Source organism: Brachyistius frenatus, unplaced genomic scaffold (assembly GCF_029030835.1).
Source record: "Brachyistius frenatus isolate BFR_SWC_R1_liver_20210118 unplaced genomic scaffold, ASM2903083v1 Contig_195, whole genome shotgun sequence".
Classification (NCBI taxonomy): Eukaryota; Metazoa; Chordata; class Actinopteri; family Embiotocidae; genus Brachyistius; species Brachyistius frenatus.
In genome coordinates, this window is record NW_027210794.1 from 496,451 (window position 1) to 515,484 (window position 19,034).

The 19,034-nt window shown below is 42.4% G+C and overlaps 1 protein-coding gene across 3 annotated transcripts in view; it reads left to right on the plus strand.

The window, feature by feature from the left end:
- Nucleotides 1-3,481: 3,481 nt before the first annotated feature.
- The window catches only part of mgat4c (mgat4 family member C), a 112,678-nt gene continuing 97,125 nt past the window's right edge, over nucleotides 3,482-19,034 (plus strand). For all 3 annotated transcript variants that reach the window (XM_069718631.1, XM_069718632.1, XM_069718634.1), the window contains exon 1: nucleotides 3,482-4,008. The gene's annotated coding sequence lies outside the window, so the exon portion shown is untranslated. The remainder of the gene's footprint in view (nucleotides 4,009-19,034) is intronic.

Genomic DNA, 19,034 nt, shown 5'->3' on the forward strand with positions numbered 1-19,034 from the left:
TTATTAGTTTTCTGGAGGTCCATCTGAAAATAATCCCTCATTCATTAGAAAAGAAGATTCAAGAAGACCTGTTTTTGGGGGCGTGTCTGTTTGATTGACAGGCCTGTGGTGCAGTCAGGTTACAGCTATCAGTATTTGTATTTGTCTCAGGAGTTGGTGAAGACCAAAACATAGCTAAAATGAAAATGAATATTGGACTTGCATTTGTCAGACGGCCAGAAACATGCTCTGCGTCTGAATAAGGTCAGAAAACTGTTTGCAAACGTGTTACCCAAACAACATGTAACAGAAGATAAATGATATAGCTGTATTTACATTGTGTTGTACGCTGCTCGTAAGTATCCAAAACAAAACAAACAAACAAACAAAAAAAATGAAGTAACGCTATCTTAAAGTTTGTTTTAGTCACTGTCACTCCTAATTAGATCTGCTTCACCTGTTACTGTTGCCATGGTTACCTGCCATCAGAAAGGGAATTTTAAAAAAATGCCTAAAATTGTTGATCAGGCTGGTGATTGAGGTGTTTTGCAATTTGAATGAAACCTACAAATGAAACACCCAATCAGAAGCAATTTTACATTATAACCAATGCAAGAAAAACAGAGAATTATGTTTTTGAATTAAGACAATTATGTGTTAGACTTAATTTTGTATGTATGCTACAGTCATTTTAGTTGATTTGGTGCATTTGTTTTGTCTCTGACACTTTGAATTTTTACAGCTTACCTTGCTGTATCTTATCTTAAACCTATGAAGTAAATATTCATCATCTGTTTCTGACATACGCTGGAGCGACTCTACTAAAACAAAAATAGCCCCAACATGTACAGAGCAGCAGTTCTGGAGTAAATGTACACTTTTTCACCTGATTTCTGCTGGGAATGAGCCAGATTATGAATATATGAATGAACTCCTGCCCAACGCAAAAAATATTCCTGCCTGTCCTCTTATCAGACTAACCTTTCCACATCTTCTCCACCACTGGCAGCCCTGATATGATTTATGGAAACAAATTCGACTGAATATAGACGGGCTAGTGAGCTACAGCGCTCGGTACTGAAAACTAAATGTTCACATCAACAATGACCCACTGATAAATGTTATAACGAAGACATTTTTAACGCACATTTACATCCCAATATTATTCAGGAGGCTCAAGGTTTCCATTTGGGGCATGAAAACACCATTTCCCATCTGGCATAAGCTCCCATCACGATTATGTGTCTCACATCTCCCAGGATATCCTGTTTAATGTTATTTTGTGGTCACACTAAATTCTCTTTGCACAACATTATCCAAAGTATTCAGCTTAATTATGTATGCTGGGGTATTTGTGATTAGGATATGAATATGCATAAAAACAGCTTAGCCCAAATATGACCTCAGCTGGAGCCTGAGCCAGTATCCAGTGTTCCCTCTGAGTGACTGCGCTCACTGGTGCAATGTCATTTTCCCTGAAATCTTCCAATAAGCTTGACTTAATAGGCCCACCATGGAAACGTGTGATTAGAAACAGACTGATGTTTTTCATGCTGCGGTTTTCTTTACTGATTCATGCTCACCATATCAAAGTCACATTTTATGGAGGATTCATTCTGTGGTTACACACATTGGACACTGGGAATTTTCTACAAACCCTGTTTCCAAAAAAGTTGGGACGCAGTGTAAAATGTGAATAATAAAACAGAATGCAATGATTTGCAAATCACATAAACCCATATTTAATTGAAAATATACCAAAGACAACATATCGAATGTTGAATCAGAGAAATTATTTTGTTATATTAAAAAAGAAGTGCTTTTTTAAAATTTGATGCCAGCAACACGTCTCAAAAAAGTTGTTTCAGGGGCAGTCTTGATGCAGCGTCCATGATTTCCAAACAGAATCTCAGATTGTGATCCATCAGACCTCAGGACAGTTGTCCACTTCACCTCAGTCCACCTTCAATGATCTCGGTCCAGAGAAGGCGGCGGTGTTTCTGGATCATGTTTCTATCTGGTTTCTTCTTTGGAGAGTTTTAACCTGCATTTGTGGACGCAGCGATGAACTGTGTTCACAGACGATGGTTTTCACAAGTGTTCCTGAGCCCATGCAGTGATTTCCACTCCAGAATAGTGTGTTTTTAATGCAGTGCTGCCTGAGGGCCTGAAGATCACCACCATCCAATGTTGGATTGTTGAACTATTTTCCCACCCAGTCTTTCACAGAGTGGTGAACCTCTCCCCATCTTCACTGCTGAGAGACTCTCTGTTGCCAATTAACCTAATTAGTTGTGACATGTTTCACCAGGTGATTTTTTCATTGTATTATATTCAACTTTTCCAGTCTTTTGTTGCTCCTGTCTCAACTCCTTTGAAATGTGTTGCTGGTTTTAAATAAAAAATGAGCAGATATTTTTCATAAAGCAATAAAATGTCTCAGTTTCAACATTTGACATGTTGCCTTTGGTCTAGTTTTAATTGAATTTGGGTTTATGTGATTTGCAGAGTTTCAAAGCTCTAATTAAAAATCAATTACTGGGTTTAACGGGAGCATATCACATTTTTTTGGTGACTTTCTGTAATTAATACACTGCCATGGTGTGAGAGGTCTGTTAACACCGACTACTTCTTGTCATGATTTTTTTTTGTGCTTGCCAAGACACATACAACAGAATGGACTTTTTTCAGTATATGCAATATAGTTCAAATCTATTAATAATTAGGCAGCATTTAAATGTTGAACAGTACACGGTGGTATTGGTTTTATTCAATGTATATGATGTTTGGTTACTGAAACTATAACAATACATCATATTTTATAACACTGCTTAAAAAAATTGTATGTAAAGTTTTTATTTGCGACAGTTATTTATGTCCAATATTCACCTCTGAGGATTATAAAGTAGCATAAAACACAAGAATGTACATAATTACTTTGCAGCGGTGGTTTTGCCTCATCTTTACTACCTTTACTGATGTCTTGTTTTTACTGCTAACAGGTGGTCTGACTGAGATAAAACTGTTTTTCAGAACAGAAGTAAAGACAGAATTAAATTTGGTGCGGCGCTGCCTAATCTGGGCTCCGGGTCCTGAAGAGGTTTCGAAGAGGTCCCTGTCAAAATGAAGGTGGGTTCCCTTTCCCTCCGGCTGTTATTGGCCCTTCGACAGAATAGAAAGGCAACAAAAGCCTTTGAAAGGGTCCCTGGGATGAAACCTCCATTAAGTCCGGCAGACCTCGATTTGGTCTCAATTGATTTTTTGACATAAAAGTTTGGGGAGCCTTTCTTTAACTCTGTCAGGGGTTGCCTCTCAAACCCGGAGCGCCCTGAAGCATCTTTTCTAAACTAATTGCTTTTATTTGTTAATCTCCTCCCAGGGGGGCCGTGGATGAACGTGCGCCCCTGTTGGATCCTTTCAAATCTTCTCCGCGCCCCTGAGCTGGAGGGTTGCAGCCCCTGAGCGTGTCTCATCTTCAGCTGCATCCTGAAGAAGATGCACTCTGTCTTGTGATGACAGGTGAATCCAGGACCGCTCGTGCCACGCATGCACCGTTGGAGCGCACGAGCTCGAGTCGCACCGCCCTCCTGCCCGCCTGCTGCCGGGAGGAGCAGAGGAGGAGCAGAGGAGAGCAGAGCGGAGCTTGGCGCCACGACTCACGGTACCGCAGGGATGTCACAGCGATGTTTCACAGCGAGAAACGCCCCGTGAAATCCTTAAAGTTTGTCTGGTGTGAGCGCTGAAAGCAGCGAGCGAACCGAACCGAACCGAACCGAACCGAACCGAACCGAACCGAACCGAACCGGGAGGAGGAGGAGGAGGAGGAGGTAACCGGTCGGCAGCGGCAGACATCTCGGACGGTGCCCGCCGCCTTCCCGGGCTGTTGTTCGCAACCACGAAGCGCGTCGGAGCCGCTGTCCGCATCGACCCCCCATCAGAGAGAGAAACAAAGATAAAGAGGTGGTTTCTACCCCCTTACCCCCCCGCTGACAGCCGCAGCTGGACCCCGCAGAGCCCGCGGACGTGGAGGTGAGTCCAGATGTCGTGTTTGCGGGATGTTGGCTGGGCTGAGTTGAGGTGATGCTTGCTGAAGGACTCAGGTAAAGGCCACGTGGTTCGGCTGATAACTGTGCCGGCGCGCGCGCGTGTTCTGCTTCTCCTGAAGCTGTGCGCAGCGTGTCACCTCGATGGACAACCCAGTCACAACTTTCTGCACGTTACAGCCGCGCCGTGCGTGTCTGATGGCATCACGCATGCAATAAGTCGCAGTCAGAGCACGTGCGTTCAATTTCTGTCCAACCCAGCGACCAGGTAGCACCACAGAAGAAGAACCCAGGTCTTTAACAAGCTCTGTGTGATCACAGTTTCAACTCTGAGCTTTGTTATAGCATCATATTCTCAACAATAAACATTTAATATCGAGTTAATTAGTGCTGGGATTATGAATGAATGAGCGAAATCTAACAGAAGATCAATACACTGTTTACATTCATTTAAAAACAAATATTCGACTTCTATTTGCTGTTTTTGTATTAGAAATTATTGTTGCACATTGTTTTGGTTTTGGGTTATTGTTTGGATCAAAAAAATCTATTTGTTGAAAGACATCTTGTACCATCTCATTATGCGTGTCCTCTACTTTCTGACATTTCATCGACTTAATGAACAGTAGTTAAATCGAAGGAGCTCTCAGTAGCTTACGTAATAAAATATTCATTAGCTGCACCAAAACAGCACGTATCCCACAAAAATAACCGAACTGCCCTTCGGGGCCGTCTCAAGTTACTGAGTGACATCGGTTCTCTGAGTGTCAGAGAAGAGAGCAGCAGAAAAACACAAGCAGAGTGTTGAGTTTGAAACGTGAGCAGCTCCTCTTCAAACCGTGACATCCACAGTATGAAGAAAAAAAACACGTCACCGACAGTTCGGCATCACCAACGGCACACATTGTCCTTAAAGTCGCCGAAGAATTGCATCATGTGCCGGAGCCGCTCGCGTCCTGCGGTGCGAGTGACAGCTCCGTGGCTCATCCGAAAGGCCGCGAGTAAAACAGCAGCTCATTACAAGAGCAGCAGCTCGGTCTTCCTCTGGCGGGAGGCCGGCGGCTCGTCGGGGGTCAGCGAGGGCCGAGCGTCCCCCTGGAAGGAAGCTTGTTACCGCAGCGCTCTGAGAAACCGCCGTTTGGAAATTAATTCATTTTCACTGACAGATCGAAGACACGTTACATGAGTCGGGATGAAACTCCCTGTTGTGTTCGTCACAGTTTCAGTTTGACACGTTCTTTTTTTGGAGGCCTTGAATGAGACAGAAACACGTCTGATCTCCTCACGACAGAAAACCGTTCGTAGGACACTTCGCTAAAAAAAGAAAGTGAGCGCTGAGGTCCTGAAGGAGACGCTGCTCCGACCGCCTCTCGTCCTCACTGTTCGCCTGAAAGAAAGTTGTGAAAGATGCATTTCTGATTATGCAATGTACAATATCGTGTGTGTCACCCGCTGGTTAAACAGTGTGTGAAACAAAAAGCTCAGTCACCCGGAGGAGAGCTGAGAAGTTCAGGCCATGAGCAGTCTGTCCCTCCGTATCCAGATACAGCCATTAAACAGAACAAACCGTCTTTATTCACGTTAGTTCATCAGCACTTTATTTGGACTGTTTTTATAAAACCAGTGATGAGTTCCTCTGATGAAAGCTGTGAATTGAATATTCTGTGAAGCATTGTTTTTATTTCAGCTTTATTTTGAGCAGTGACAAAAACAAGACAAAGACGAGCCTCCCACACATCATCACACCATCAAACGTCACGTCGCTCATAGAAAATCATTTTAGAAATGTCTTGGCCGCCTGTTTTCCTGCCACTTCTTTCTTTTCATGTATGACTTTATTTATTTGACATCGTTTTTAGCCTCCGCCTTGTTCTGGATCATCAAAACAACGAGGAGTTGTTGGCTTTTTGTACATTAAAATCATGAATAATGAATAATGAAATAGGAAACAGTCAGTGACATGGACATCCTCTCCATCCAGCCGCACTCTTTGCTGTCCGTTGGGCTGCTGTGTGTCTGGTGGAACCAGGCAGATCTGTGTGAGGACGACAAAGGGGCCAGCATGCTTTTTATTTCCCAGCTAAAAAAAAAACAGCAGACTCTTGAATAGAATGAGTCATACTTTGAGATTCACTCACACTGTACGAGTGATTTAAATAAAGCCATTTTTCTTTTAAAGGATGGAGAGAGGCTGCGTGCTCAGGCAGAACGTAAACCTTAAAAAAAAAAAGAAGCTCTAATCCTTCATACTTCCTGAATGGAATTACATGCAGGCTTATTTCTGCTGCCGTGCCACCGTTAACACGGAGACGAGGTGGGAACGTCCGTCTGAGGAAGACATCCACACTCCTAATTCATCCAAACCTCTTATTTATTTTCCCCAAAATGTTGCGTCACTCGTTCTCTGTTTCAGCTTGTTTTAAAAGAGCTTTCTAGAATCAGCAGGTGTCTCACTGAAAAAGCTGGAAGGATTTCTCAATCATTTTGTATTTTTTTAAAAAGACATTTGCAGATGCAGTGAACTTTGAGCTGCCGCAGACACTGATGAGTGCCACAGAATCCACTCAGGTAGTCCGGGCAGTCGCTCACTTGATTTAACCGTGAAAGGTTAGACAAATGCCACAAATAATTGTTGGTCTGCCTCTTGACCGCGCTCTTCCCTCCATGTTGATTTTCTGAGGTGGCGGGTCACCGACGCCTCAGAATCTATTGAGCACGAAGGATGTGTGCGTCGGAGAGCGAAGGCCGAGATCCGATCTCAGGTCTGTTCAGACTAACGACCTCGTTACCGACCGACTTCCTGACTGAGTGAAAGAACGGACCGGACTTACAGCACGATCAGCGGCGATGCCAAGATGAGCAGAGGAAGGAGATGAAACACTCCAGGCAGGGATCCAGACTGTATTCATACACTCGGAGATGCATTGAGGTTGCTGTCAAGTGCTTAGCTGGTTCAGTGAGCCTGCTGATGCAAAGCCTGAATATCATGTTTATTAAGAGAGGGGGGGTTAATGTTCAGCCCCATATGCTCAACATACGTTTTCTCTTCTACTCGAGCGAAGCAGAATGAGTCCGAGTCGGCTTCCAGTGTGTTTTAATTGAGTTCACCTTGAATGCCAGCAGCTGTTGTTGAAGTTAGCGTGGTAACTTGTTCTTAACTGCAGCAGGGAAATTATTCATTAATCATTTTCAGACTTTATACTCTCGGTACATTTTCTATCCAGTTTCACCTGAGTTTCATTTGTACAATATGAGCTGCATTAAGGAACGTAACGGTCCACCTCTAATGGCAGACGAGCACCGCTGACGTCGTTGTTCGGTGCGAATGCTCGGCAGAGATCTGACTGAACGACTGCAGATGGAAAAGTTGGTTATGTAAGAAACTGTCAGACTTTCTGTATCGTGTTTTTGAAGGTAGGATCAAATCTAGCAGGGATAAAAGAGTATTACAATCTTATTAGATATACCTGCAGATGCATTTAAGTGTTTTAAAACATCAGTTTTATACTAAATACTTTAGTTTTGAATTATTATCTTTTGTTGCTTTGAATATCTAATACAAAATTACTAATATAAACTTAACATTGATAAATCACAAATTGCACCATATACCTGGAATATACTGCAAAACTAGTCATCAGTTTGTCTTGTTCAGCATGTCATCTGCTCCTGTTACAGTTAATGTTGTGTAATAGCTGCTTCATTTTTTATTTTTAGATTTCTGCTGTACCAGTTTATTAGTACTGTTTGTGTGTTTTTTTGCTTCCATGGATGAACTGAATTCTAATCAAACATCAACATCATTTTGGTACAAAGATGAGAAAGTAGCACCGTTTTTTTTTTTTTTTTTTTTTTTTTTTTTAATATTCTTTGAGGTGGTTTTTAATTCAGTCAAACTTTTGCCAACTTTTTGAAGTATATTTGGAAAAATAAATTGTGTGGGTGCTTGATACTGAACATCAGTGGATGTTTATTTTATTAATGCGAACGTTTTGTATTAAAAAGCAAAATTCTCAAAACAAGTTATACCATCATTTTGGCATATTTCAAACTGTAGCAGAGCTGCTCAGATGAATTTATTTTTCAGGTTACTAACACTTGTATCTGACCTGGGATCAGGTTGGGACGCTGATTGAACTGATGTTTTGAGTTTTCGTAGCACACATCGAAGCGCACAGCGTTAATAATGGATCGATATTTTAGAATAATAGTCTCGACAGTAACCAGGAGGAGTTGCTGAAAAGTCTCTTCTGCTTCGTTAAACGGGGGGTTGGACCTCCATCACACTGAGAAAATCACATTAACGTTGTGCACGTACATTATATTTGAAGTTTGGATCCATATTGAAGAAAATGGGGAGCTTCAACTCTCTCGTAGCGTTTCACACGTGTGATTCTCAGATTTAGTTTCCAGCTGTCACATTCAGAAACATCCAAACATGAATCCAATACCGAGCAGTTCAAGCCAAGTCCAACACCCCAACATCCTGCCAGTGGAGTGAAGAAGTTTGTCATTATGAGTTTGGCTTATGGTTTTGCCAATTTATTATTCAGAGTGGTTTTAGCTTGGCTGCTGGTGTCACCTCTATTAAATCTGTAGTCGCCGTGTAAAGCTGCCGTCCCTCCATGAGGATAAAAGTCTCATTTTTTTAAAGACCTTTAGAGGATCATTCAGACACATGAATAAATAACACCAGTGCGGTGATGCACATTTCAACTTCAGAATGCAATATTTATTCTAAAGAGATTTCACTTCGGCTGAAAATTTACAAAAGAACCTTCAGCTTTTGGTATCTGAATAAAGAGGCAATCTGACACGGCAGAAAATGGAGAGCAAAAAAACTAAACAGGACTCTGCTGTGTGGAAAAGCTCAAACGTGTGTGTACATTTTATATATATATATATATATATATATATATACAAGTTATATAAGTAATGATGGGATGGGGTTTCAGACCCAACAGGATATAGAAGAAAATAAGTGTGTCACAAGTGTCAACCATCAGTGATGTCATCATCCATCAGTGATGTCATCGTTGGTTTGTGAACGTTATGAATCCTCCAGTTCAGATTCTGTCCGTCACCATCTTGCTAGTTCGGAGGGGTTTGGAGCAGGAAGTGACCATATTTGGACGAGCTGGGGGAGGAGCCAGTGGCACAACAAACCTGTCAATCAAACAGACACGCCCCCAAAAACAGGTCTTCTTGAATCTTCTTTTCTAATGAATGAGGGATTATTTTCAGATGGACCTCCAGAAAACTAAGAAGAAGGAGTGACTTTAGCTAACAACACCGAGATAACTGATGGACACATTTTATTCACTTTGGATTTGATGAGAGAAGTTGAATGGGAGTCTATGGAGCCGGAGGCTTTTTGGAGCCGACCTCTAGTGGCACTCAGTGGTATTGCAGCTGAAGACACTTCTGGATCGGAACCATTTTACAGACCTGAAGCTACGAACACTTTTATATTCAGTCTGTGGTTTGTTTATATTTCGAGTAAAAGTGAAACCTTTTAAACCTTTTCTTTCTTCTTTTAAAATAGTGACACTAATAAGCTTTCTGTTTCCTGGTCATAACTATAAATACTGATTTTGTATCTGTAACCATCTAAATGTGCACCTGTCATTTTTTTAAATGAAAATATCTGGTATACTACAGTATGCAATATTTCAGTTATCTTTATTGATGAATCGACAGAAAACAATTGTTAGTTGCTCCCCAAAAAGAAGCATGAAATACAAATGTAAAGAAGTCCAAGTACCTCACATAGAAGTGCACAAGCTAAGGAAATGTATTTAAAATGCACTCAAATTGAAATGTATTTTTTACTATTAGTTAAATGGATCACAGTTACCACATGAATCATGATTTTCTGTAAGCGCGCTTTGAAACAGTTTAAATAAGAAGACTTATCGTAGCATTCAGTCTCCTTTTGTTTTGAAGTGGAATGACCTTCCAGTCGCTGCAGTGAGCTGCTGCTGTCTTACTTTACTCCCTGTAGCTCTTTCACCTCAGCAGCTCTCCCTTCGCTGCTCATATAACATAATGGGACCTCTCGTCCATTAGTGTAGTCCCAAAGTTTACTGCCCAGTTCAGACCCACAAAGACCAACGACTGGTCTTAAGGTTTATTCTTTTTGTGTGGAATGCATGAACTAATCAATAACATGCACTGCTTTGTAGTTCGATGACGCAACACGGCTCATTGGTTGGGGAAGAGCAGCATCACTGTCAATTTGCATAAAATGTAAACCCAACATAAACTAAAAGCTCTTCTTGAACCATTTGTACTACAAGTATGAGTTTGGTCTCTTTGAAAGGAAACACTGAAGTTTTATCCCCAACAGTCAGAGTCGCTGTCGGTGTTACTGGCACCGAGTTATACAAGTTTGAACACACTGAAGAGAAGTTTTTTTTAAATATTTTTGCCTGATTTTCTTTTCTTCAAAAAGGTGCCTGTAGATATCTGAATCTGTGAGGTGTTAGTTGGACAACACAACGGGACGACAGTATGAAGTCTGACCGAGTCCAGATTCAAAGTTGATGACAAAAATAATGTTTTCCACATGCTTCTTTCTGAGGGTATGTCCAGGTGTTTCCAAAGATAATGGAGACATAACAGGTAGAATGGGGAAAAGTCATTTAGGTAGGTAGGTAGGTAGGTAGGTAGTTACTTTATTAATCCCCAAGGGGAAATTTTTGTTTATATAAAAATGAACGGATCAAACTATTTACAGTAACACATACGAGCACTATAAACTTTAGAAAAGGTCCATCTGGCATTGGTTTAATGATAAAATTCTTGAAGCCGCAGAGCCCCGTGTTTAGAATCTCATTGGCTGTACAAAGTGTCAATCATTGTTGACATAGCTTGTGATTGGCTGAGAGGAGAGAGGCGGGCACTTTCGCTCCACACAAATTCCGGTTGGCTTCTGTAGGGTGGGGACAGCAATTAGAAGTTCCTATTGGTTCAGTGAGGTGTCAATCAAACGGTGTCGGCCATGTTAGATCAGAGTGTGGAGTGTTTACCGGACAATCTGTGGAGATTTATGAACTCACAGTGTGGATGCCGTGTATTCTGGATATATTAATGATTTTTGGACTAAATACTTTGCTAGATTGGATTTACTGGACCTCTGCTGACTGAGCAGTGTGGGACTCTGAGGCTTTAGTGTTAAGTTTGATTAATAGTGTAATCGAAAGCTGTTTACTGAACCACGAGTACTCAGCTTTCTAACAGACACTAACTGTATGCACACAGCAAGGCCAGCAACACACAGAGCCCCGCCTCCTCATTTACACACACCAAACAATATGCTTCACTCATAAGCACCTCTGTCTCTTCGTCAGAAAAACTCCATTTCCAGGTTTTCCTCTCATTAAGGCTAATTTCAAATGCACCATTCGTTTCATTGACCCTTTATGGTTGAATGTGGGCGTGTTGAATTCAGGATGTGAGGTAGCACTATGTACGCACATTTCCAGGTGAATTGTGATTTATAAAGGTGTGTGTGTGCACGTTTTTTATAAATCCAATTTTTTTTGCATACGCCTTTTTGTGCTTTTGTGGCACGTAGACGTTTAGTATGAAACTTACGCAATGCTTTATGACCTTCTGAGATAATGTCATCGATGCAGACGAGGCAAGAAACGCAGCAACAGTAGACGTGTTTAGTGCAGAACAAAAATACGTTTTTCAGGAGAACATCAGACCGACTGAGGCATGGAGGTGGTAGTGTCATGGTTTGGTGTTGCTTCAGTTTTTGGTTCAACCATGAATTCTGCATCGTATCAAAGATGCATTGAAGATAAGATACTGTTACATGCAAGAAATCCATCAAACATGCAACTGAAGGAATTTTGCATTAAAGTGGTCAAAAATGTCAGCGAGTCGACGTCAAAGATAATTATAGGAAACGTCTACAAGGAGTTATTACCGCCAGGGGAGACAGTAGCTTTTGATGCCAGAGGCTACTTAGTTTTTATATCCATTTTATGTTTTTATTAATCAATAATTCCATGTGGTTGTGTTTTTTATATCCCCTCTATTTGTAGGCCCTCTTGGTTGTCCAAATGTCAAAAAAGCGAACAATTTCCATGTATTTCTGGTTTTCATTGCTATACATTTGGATTCTCTCCGGGTTTTTTTTGACATTTTATGGACTAAATGAATACTCCTGCGTGTTTTATTATACCTATTAAAAATATTTATTGGAGGAGGGCCGAGTTAATATATGGAGTATATTAGAGCTGTAAGAGTCATGTTGTTATCTATAATAAACCTGTAGAGATGATAATGGGAGTTAATGGATTACTCGACAGCAGCACCAAAGTGCCAAGGAATCAAAGGCAGACTGTGAATTCCTTTATGAAATATGTATCAATGACAGTGAAATAAAGACCAAAGGCAGGCTGTGTTTGTTTGGAGAACGGGGTGGAGGGCTGGTTCAATGTGTTGCATAATCGTGTCATATTGACACTCTTTTTTTTTTTTTAAAGACTTCACACCAGCTGTTGATGAAGGCACGGAACAGCTTTGATCAGGAAGAGTATGTGTGCTGAGGTTGACGTTACAGATGTAGACCTGAAGGCTGCCGGCTTCCTCGATTAATAAATTAATATTTCATGAAGGAGTTTTATTTCCTCGAGCATCTGTTATAGTCAATAGTCAAGATTTAAACTTTTATTGTAGCTTTGTCTTCAAAATTTAGATTTTACCACAGCAGACTTGAGATTATCAATAAAGGGTTTATTTTTTTATTTCAATATTAATAATCAAATTGCAGGTGTTAAATGTAGAGCAGCGTCATCAAACTCGAACAGATTCCATTACACAATGAAACCTTTATGAATAATTGCTTCCAATTGTTAGTCTGATGGAGACGCCAGGATTCCCACTAAAAGGCTGAATGATGATTTACTCCTTTACAGTCCGCATGAAACTCACTGAAAACTCAGATTGACAAAAGTGCACAAACGCCACGAGTCAGCGTTTGTACGAGGCGCCGTGGGAAGAAAGTTCAAACGGCAGCGTTGACGCACCTGCGACTGAAGCTGCTTTTTGTCGTCACTAATTTATCAGGCAGCACAGGTGCTGAGACGGGAGAGTTCACAGCATGCTGGGAGCTCCGTCACAAAACATCTGAAAATACAGAAGCATTTCTAACATAATATATTGTGTTTATAAGAAGTGACAAACAAAGGGAGGCTGTAGCTCAGTTGGTCGAGTGGGTTGAACACTAATCGGAAGGTTGATGGTTTAATCCCAGCTCCTCCTGTCCACATGCCTAAGTTTCCTTGAGCAAGACACTGAACCCTAAAATTGCTCCCGATGGTGAACCATCGGAATGTTGTAAGTCGCTTTGGATAAAAGCGTCAGCGAAATGAAATGTAATAAAATCAAATGTAATAACAAACACAGAAATACATAAAATGTTGACTTCCAGTCTTCACCAATGTTTTCTATGAAGACTCTTGTAGCTGTAGTGATATATTTCCAGGACATGTTGGTGAATGGATGGTGTTAGATAAAACATAAAGGGGAATATGTTTTTATGTCTTTGAGGAAATAATGATGGGAAGATGTTAAATTTGAAGCACTATGACTTTGTTTTATTACTTTTTGTTCATTCTCATTTTCACTGTCAATACTCATCCAACAGTAATCAATTTAAAACAATTTAGCTCTTCAAAATTCAGAATCAAGTTTGACAAACTAGCACAAAGCCTGTAAACTGTTTTAGGAGACCGATACCACGGCAACAGTGGTTCCTAGCTGTAATAAAAGTGTGTCGATACATCAAAAAGGGAACATGCTTAATCAATCACTGTCCTGAACTCTGCTTCCACTGTAAAAGTCCAGTGAACTAAATACTTCAGGCTTTTCTTTCTTTTCAGTGTGAATGTTTAAAGATTAAAGAAGTGGTCTTTTCCTCCTCAAGTCAGTGCTGGATTAAAATAATATCCGAGTGTCCGACTCATTTTCAGCTGCAGCTCATTGTAAAACCTGATGGCCCCAAAGATTACAGTCTTAACCAAAATTAGAAACGTTTGCTGACGACCCAGTCGGTTTGAAACTGTCACAGCTCCAGGACACAAAAGCAGCTTCATAATATCAGCTGGTTAACATTTTAATTCCTGCAGGAAATAATTATAAATAATATAAAAGCGCAACTAATGTTTGGAAGATTGTTTAACTGGGAAATATCAAGCTTTGGAAGTATTTTCCTGGTGGTACATTATCTCTACACAACAGCCTTTGTCCAAGTCTCTGCTCTGTTATCTAGTTTACTTGTGTTTTAAATGAAGAACAGAAAGAAACACCACCGCGCCTGTTTGTGCCGGTTACAGATGCACCAGAGACCCGCTGATGTTGTCACATTCCATCTGCTGTCAAAAGAGATCGATAAACGGCAGAAATAACTTAATATCCTGCTATTTTGGGCCAACCTCTATTCACAGATCCTCACACACACACACACACACACACACACACACACACACACACACACACACACACACACACACACACACACACACACACACACACACACACACACACACACACACACACGCACGCCCAAACACACACACACACGCACGCACACACACACACACACACACACACACACACACACACACACACACACACACACACACACACACACACGCACGCCCACACACACACACACACACACACACACACACACACACACACACACACACACACACACACACACACACACACACACACACACACACGCACGCCCAAACACACACACACACACACACACACACACACACACACACACACACACACACACACACACACACACACGCACGCCCAAACACACACACACACACACACACACACACACACACACACACACACACACACACACACACACACACACACACACACACACACACACACACACACACACACACACACACACACACACACACACACACACACACACACACACACACACACACACACACACACACACACACACACACACACACACACACACACACACACACACACACACACACACACACACACAGCACTCTAATCCTGCTCTGTCTCTTCAGGTACAAACATCTGCCGTCAGATTTAAACCGAGCTCATGATTTAGGGTCCCGCTGCTCCGACCCTAAACTGTAATTAGTTTTGGTCAACACTTCTCATCACGGTGCACTTTTTTTTGTGGTGGTGGTGGTGGTGGAGGGGGTGGGAGGGGGGGAGAGGGGGTGAATTCATTGTTCCTTTAAAACAGGAAAGCGGAGGAGAGTAGAGGTGGAAGGAGCCAATGAGAGAGCAGGGTTTGGAGGAGCTGTTAGTGGCACCGCGGCCAGGAGAGTTGTGCTTCGGGGGATGGAGGGGAAGGTGTGGTGGGAGTTGGGGATGGAGGGGGAGGGGGTGTTAGTAAGAGGAGGAAGAGGAGGGAGGAAGAACATCCATGCGTGGGAGAGAGCTGACAAAAAAAACAAATAAAGAAACCCTCCCTGCCAGGCTCCTCGCTGCCATTACGATGAGTGTTTATCCCACTTTTCTGAGAGCCAATTATCTTCTCCCGCATGAGTCATGGAGATCATTGAGACGGGCGGCGAGCGTCAGCAGAGCTCCGTCCCCGTGGACGCGCCTAGAAAGGACGCAGCTGATGTGTTTGCACGCTTTAGGCAGGTGAGTGCTCCGTTCGTCCTCTGCATGCGGCTCCATACTTCTTTATTTCCAGGCTGCGTCTCTCCTCCCTTTCAAATTAAAATGACTGCGTCCTCCTTTATGTTTCTTTCTTCCTGCCGCTGACGGTGTGGAGATGTCGGCGTGTGTCATCCAAACCGAGTAGCTCCTGCCAGACGTACGGAGGTGAACCTGCTGTGTGAAATGATTCCGTTTGAAGATCCAACTTCTCAGAAGCTCCCCTCATTAAGGTGTCCTATAATTAGTCCGGCGTTCAGCCGTTTGTACGTGGCTGCAGTTTCGCTTCCAGAACTGTGTCACTGTGTCATGTGTGTTTTTACTTCGTCCCTGTTGGCTAATTTCAAACAGTGAAAACTTCATTTCACTTTTTCCAGAAGCTCTCGTGGCGTTCGGAGCGGCAGGTTAGCGAGCAGGTAAACCGGCCGGCCGGCCGTCTGAGCGCTCCAGCGATGAATCGCCTTCCGGCCCGCTTGGCTCTATTTCACTCTATTGTCTGCTGGCGGTGATTAACTGCCCGCGCTCGTGGCTCGGCCGATTCCTGCTTTGTGTTGAGAGAGCTGGGCCGGGCCTGCCAGGATTGGAGGGGTCAGCTGATCGGCTCTGAGGTGCGGCAGATTTATGACCTCCCAGAACAAAGCTGTGTCTGCTGAGGGACCATAAACCATAAATCAGGGAGAAGTGGGTCAGACTGGGTCAGTGCTCATCTGCTCGCTGCAGATCTGCTCTCTCTTTTCCTAAAGCGGCTCTTTTTCTTGCCCCGACTGTACGACACCGTGAGCGGCCTTCGCTCCCGGACCAGCGCACCTGTTAGATGAATTTCTTCATTACTGATCTTTTCTCTGCGGTTAAATTCAGTGATTTTCAGCTGTCAGTCACATCAGCTAATGAATTCCTGTTTTCTATTTTAAAAGCCCATTAGCTTCTCTAAGTGAATCACCCCTAATCCTTTTATTATCTCCAGCTATGGTAACACTGTTGGCCTTTAGTCTCTGCTCATCTTAATCATCCTAATTACATAATGTTTGTCTTTTTGAGAGGCTGATGAGAAAGAAATGGCAGATTGTGGTCCTGGCAGCGGCGGCGCTGATCGTACGCGAGGCGTTACGCTCTCCTCCGTCTGATTCCAGTCTGTTTGATTCTGATCTCCGCTCTGACTAGTTTTGTGATTTGTCTTCCTGAGGGCAGCTGAAGCCAATGTGAAAAATTGATTTTCTGCAGAGGGATTAGTAGAGGGGTTCTAGCTATAGGCATGCATTACATTACAATGATTCATCTGGCATCTGCACACCAAAGTAGGCTCGACAAATTCTTTATTAGCCGCCGTATGAAGCCGGTGTTTTACAGCAACGTTCTCCGCCGGCCGTCGTCCTCGCTGCGGAGGCGGCGGGCGACGAATATGGAAATAGCAATGAATAACTTGAAGCTGTTTTCGAAGTTCAGACAGCTCGAGTAGGGAGATAAATAATCTCTACCAGGAAGGACGGATCTTAATTTATTTGTGTCGGTATTGTTGCACAAAGAGGCGTCGCAGACTGCTGCTGGAAATCAAACAAATGCAAATGCCGACTGTGGAATGGAAACGACTGCGAAGCCTCAGAAGTCTGCGCGTGACGGCCGGAGCAGCGGGGATTTGTACTCCTGTTTACAACAACATTGATCATATTTTCCTCCATTTTGGTTCGAACAGGAGATAAGCAGCGTGCTGCGGTGATGTTTCCTTTGTGCTGCTAGTACCTGACAGGTTTACAGTGTGTTCGCTGTGTCATGTGCACGTGTACATAATGTCAGGAGAGAATCAGAAGAAATATCTAACACGGTTCCTAAAAGAAGTTAAAATCACATGTCTGAACGGACGTTTTCTCTTTACTACGGAGAGTGAAAAGGCTTAAAAAGGCAAAACTGACCTTTTCTGAGTTAAATGTTAATTTATACACGGAGAGTGTTTCGTCTGTTGTTTGTGACTTTTCACAGATTTAGTTTACTGCGAGTCACCAGGAGTCATGGCGCTGAGATTTTTGTTGCTATGGCGGCTTTTACTGTCAGCGTCGCTATAATGAGTCACACAAACACCATCAGTCTCCCGGCTCTGCTATTAGGCCTGTGATTGGTCCGTTAGCGCGGCCCGGTCTCATTGTTAACATCCGTCTGGACGCGGCTCGGCTCCGGACTGGAAATGGGTTGTTTTGCCCATTGAAATGATTCCCACTGCGGTTAAGTAGTATTATTATATGCTAATGTTGTTTTTATGATCATCTGAACGGTGAAGAGTAACTAAAAAAACAACTAATGGTATAACATACACACTTGGAAATTTAGGATTTTAATGTGTTTTGTGAACAGCACATTTGGCTCGTCCCATTTCAACACTTTATTCTGCTTTTAAAAGTATTTTACATTCACTGTAAACTTTATAAGATCTGAATTTAATCTCCCAAAATAATGAGGGGATTTCTTTTCCGCAAGACGACAGATATTTGTAAGTCATGTATAAGGATCATCAGCACAGCTTGGAAAACGTGATTAAAACCCACATTTACCTGATCATTTTGGATCATAGAGTCTTCCCAGAACTGCTCTCGGTACCTTCAGCAGTTCGAAGTGTTTCATTGTGCTCTGACTTGGCCGTCAGGCGTGCATCTGTTCTGTGGGTTTAACTCATAGACATCATCAGGCGTGATAATTTCTCCCCGGACAGCCTTGAACGAGCACTAATGTCATATGCAGCGAATTGATGGCCTTATGCTCGGTGGGAAATAAATCAATATGCCGAACAGGGTGAGATTTTAAAATTACAGCGTGAGACGGAGCTGCCAGAGGTCACCGGCTTTTGGGGATTTTTTTGGGAGAAATCACAGCCGTGCATCTCTAAAAGGACATTTCTGATAAGTGGCTGATGAATTGAAGTTACTTTAATCACAATTTGACCTCAGCTAAAGGGAATCAGATGGACAGGTCAGATATGACGCTCAGCGCTGGGCTTTAATAATCCATACAGGAAGATACGACAAGAAAAATGGCCATCAGAGCTTCATTTCAGAGCATCGTCCAACAAACGTGGGTTTTATCGTAAAGTATTACGTCTGACATTCAAACATTAAGAGAAACAGAACGAAGCAGCGTATTCCAGTCTTTAACCTTTATGGTGCTGATTGATGCTTCGCTGCCATCGCATTTAAATGGAAAGAAACAGTCGGACATTTCAATTCTACCACAACATGAACAGGATCATTTCTTAGTGAAATAGTCAATTCAATGACTTGTGTTCCACTTTACAGACAGAAAAACACTCCGAATGACTATATTAAC